This window comes from Sinocyclocheilus anshuiensis, unplaced genomic scaffold (assembly GCF_001515605.1).
Source record: "Sinocyclocheilus anshuiensis isolate Anshui unplaced genomic scaffold, SAMN03320099.WGS_v1.1 scaffold3172, whole genome shotgun sequence".
In the NCBI taxonomy this organism is placed as follows: domain Eukaryota; kingdom Metazoa; phylum Chordata; class Actinopteri; order Cypriniformes; family Cyprinidae; genus Sinocyclocheilus; species Sinocyclocheilus anshuiensis.
This window is the reverse complement of record NW_015548403.1, coordinates 31,280-35,084: the sequence shown is the minus strand read 5'-3', so window position 1 is coordinate 35,084 and position 3,805 is coordinate 31,280. Positions and strand designations below refer to the sequence as shown.

Here is a 3,805-nt window from a genome sequence, read left to right as displayed (position 1 = left end):
GGAACCGGGAGGCTTGTGACTGTCCCATTGACTGCCAAGTAAATTACACTGTCAAGGCCCAGAAAAGTATTTAAAGACGTCGTCAGAATAGTCCAATATCCGCTGGACGCAAATAGCGTACGTTGTTCTGTGTCAGCCGTGCCACAAGGATACGTTTTCTACGCTTTGATTTGAATGAAAACAGTGTATCCTTGTGGCGCGGCTGACACAGAACAACGTACGCTATTTGCATCCAGCGGATATTCTCCAAAATGGCGCTACGCTGACGTAGAGGAGACGAATTGTTGAATAAAGTCGTTGTTTTTGTTTTCTTTGCACAGAAAATGTGTTCTCGTCGCTTCATTAAATTCAGATTGAACCACTGAGTTGTGTTCCAAAGACGAACGAAGCTTTTACGGGTTTGGAACGACATGGGGGTAAGCAGGGGCGATTCTATGATTTTCATTTTAGGGGGCTCAGTCCCCAATGTTCGCGCTGCACTGTTGTAACTGATCAGCGCCGCGCTGTCAGCTCGGTGGCGCTAGTAAACACGTTCTCTCTGCGCTGTCGAGTCGGTCGCGCAGTTCGGTCCATTGAGCCGCGCCGATGACAGGTTTCATCCCACTTTTGGGTTGTGTGGCTTCCCATAGGGAGGAGCCGAAGTCTGCCGCTGTTTTCATATGAAATTTAAAGGGGACTGAGGCGATCACGAATTCATGTACAGTTTATGGAGCTGATCGCAAAATTTTTAGGGGGGCTGAGTACTCATTTTAGGTGGGCTATAGCCCCCCTAAAAGTGGCCTAGCAACGCCCATGGGGCTAAGGGATTAATGACTAAATTTTCATTTTGGGGTGGATAAAGATCAATTTAGATTTGATAAACCAATTAATCATTGCATTACAATAATATTTATATTTAATTAATCTAATATTTAAAAAATAATATATATTTAAATTATCATATTTAATTATATTAATTGAATCATATTCAGATTTTTTTATTATTTAGACTAATATTTATAACATTTAGATACTTGTATTATTATCTTGAAACCTCTGTTTTAAAACATTTGGCATCAAACATTTATTCTATCAATTGTGTTGATAGGTTTTTCTTTATAATCTCTTAATATTTTCTTTCAACATTTTTAGATGTACCAGCTAAGACAGTTACTGGGACAATAGCATTAAAGGTGGAGGACTCAAATGACCACTGCCCCACACTGACCAGCACCTATCATCAAACTTGTGATAATAATAAAGTGGTAAATGTCACAGCTTTCGATGAGGACGCTGATCCAAATGGCGCACCTTACCAGTTTGTTCTGATAGAAGAGGAGAGTGTGGGACAATGGGAGATGGTGCCTATAAACGGTAAAGACGAAGCGGGTTTATTCACTTAAAACATACAACTAACACGCAAATGCAATTTATATGATTTACTAGAGTGCAGTTCTCTCTTATTTGTAGGAACAACAGTTAGCTTTCATGCACTGGAGGCTTTGTGGCCAGGCATGTACAAACTGATAGTGAAGGTCTCTGATGCTCAGGGTCTGGCCTGTCCGGACAGCCAAAAGTTTGAGGTAGAAGTGTGCACCTGTGAGAAAAAAGGCTCATGTGGGCCAAAAGTGGCTGCGCAACATGGCTTCCCATTCAAAATAGGAACACCAGCCTTCGGCTTTTCCCTCAGTGGCGCAGTTTTGCTCCTGTGTAAGTTATTTGTGTGCGCAACACATTCATACAGCTTGACATTCTCGTAGAGTTTATAAAATTCTTTGCACCTTTCATTTTCAGTGGTACCTTTCCTCCTAATCTTCTGCCAGTGTGGGACTGTGAGGGAATTCACAGATTTGCCCTTTGACGCTAAAGAATCTCTCATTGCATATCACACTGAAGGCATAGGAGAGGACAAGGTAAAAAATAAATAAATAAATAAAAATTTATTCAGATGCAAATTACAATTAGAACTTGATTTTTTTTTTATCATAAAACACACTTCAGCTTTACAACATATGGACTTGATTCTGTATGTACTATAGGAGGTTCCTCTTCTCAGCAGACCTGTTGCTGCAATAGACCAAAAACCACTGTTCCAGGATGGGACAGTTTCCAACTATGTATCCAAAAATGTATCCTCAGTGCCCTTTCAAGGAAGTGTCACTCATGACAGCAGAACATTCAGCCAGGAAATTAACGATGGGTTTACAGAAACTGACAGCAAAGGGTTTCGGGACCGACGAAACACCCTTTCGACAGCCAACCAGCGCAGCAGTGCTCTCTATTCTACATCACTCACGTTTGAAGAACAAGACATTTATGAGGATATGGCAGTGAGAGATGCCTTTCTCAGTGAATACTTCTCTCAGGTATGAGATTAACCATTTTTTTTCTGAGCAACTTATTCATATTTAAGTACATACAAAGACTTTGTATGCCTTTCTTCTGTGGAACACAAAAGGGGATCTTGGCCAAGCTCTAAAGACAAATCAACACCATGATGATATCATAAAAGTAGTCCATACAACTTATGCACCATATTCCAAGTCTTCTGAAGTAATACAATAGCTTTTGTGCTATAGGAACAGATCAAAATTTTGATCGTTATTTGATGAACATCTTGACATCCGTCCAAGTTCGTCTTGGCACATAAATGAAAATGGTAATGTCCAATTTTTGAACAAATTGTTCTTTTAAATCGAGCCCATTTCAATGAATCAGTTGATCCAGTTTACATCTGAATGATTCATTAACAAATGGTTCTTGATTTCAAATCACTGAATCAATGATCTGTTGGCAGTATTTGAGGTTGACCTCTCAATGGCCTGGAAGATTGTCTTTAAATGATGCTTAAATTTTGGTCTGTTCATCACACAAATCTATGACTTTGAAAGACTTGGAATATAAATCATGTTGACCATTTTTATGATACTTTTATGGTACTATGGTGCTAATTTTTTTGCAGTTTGACACCCCCAGCCTCGTTTACTTTTTATTGTGGCCACACTCTCGAATAAATAAAGAAAGAAATAAAACGGAGGCGGTACCATTTTAAAAAGTACTACTTAGGGACTGATATGTACACTTTAGGTACTAATATGTACTTCAAAGTACTAATATGTATCCTTTAGGAGTAAAAAGGGTACAAAGATACACCTTTAGGAAGGGTACTGCCCCAGTGACAGCTTTTGTACCTTTTTTTCTGAGAGCGCAGGATATTCTTAAAAAAATAAATAAATCAAACTTCGTGTTCAACAAAACGGGTTATATAGGGTTTGGAATGACATGAGGCTGAATAAATGAAGACAGAATTTTAATTTGATTCTTTATTGCAGAAAGTAAGCTGTCTTGCAGCGAACCCTCCTCTGACAGACGGTCTTCTGTTGTATGAGTACGAGGGTCAAGGCACCCCTGCTGGCTCTGTTGGTCGTTGCAGCCTCCTTGAGTCTGACAATGACCTGGAGTTCCTGAACAACCTAGGGTCAAAGTTCCTTACATTAGCGGAACTATGCCATCCTCCAAAGCCTTCTTTACCACCTCCCAAAACTGAGCAAGTAGTCAAATCGGATGAAACCAGCTTCAAAACCGAGAGCTCCATCAGCACTAACACTACCCAGATAACCAAAACCATCCCACCTCCACAGGAAGTACAGCAAAGCTCTGTTACCAAAGTTGAGACGGTTAATAAATCAGCCACGCTTCCAAGTGCCAAAGCAAGCCAGACGCTTTTTGTGCAACAGCAGCCTCTATTCTACCTGGTGGAGCAGCACATTCCAAACACGGTTTTTGTTGAGAGTCCCACTCAGGGTTTGTATGTAATAAATGGGAA

At 40.2% G+C, this 3,805-nt stretch overlaps 1 pseudogene; it reads left to right on the top strand.

Annotated features, from left to right (window-relative positions):
- Positions 1-3,805, top strand: part of LOC107656728 (desmoglein-2-like) — a 10,864-nt pseudogene that overhangs the window by 5,665 nt on the left and 1,394 nt on the right.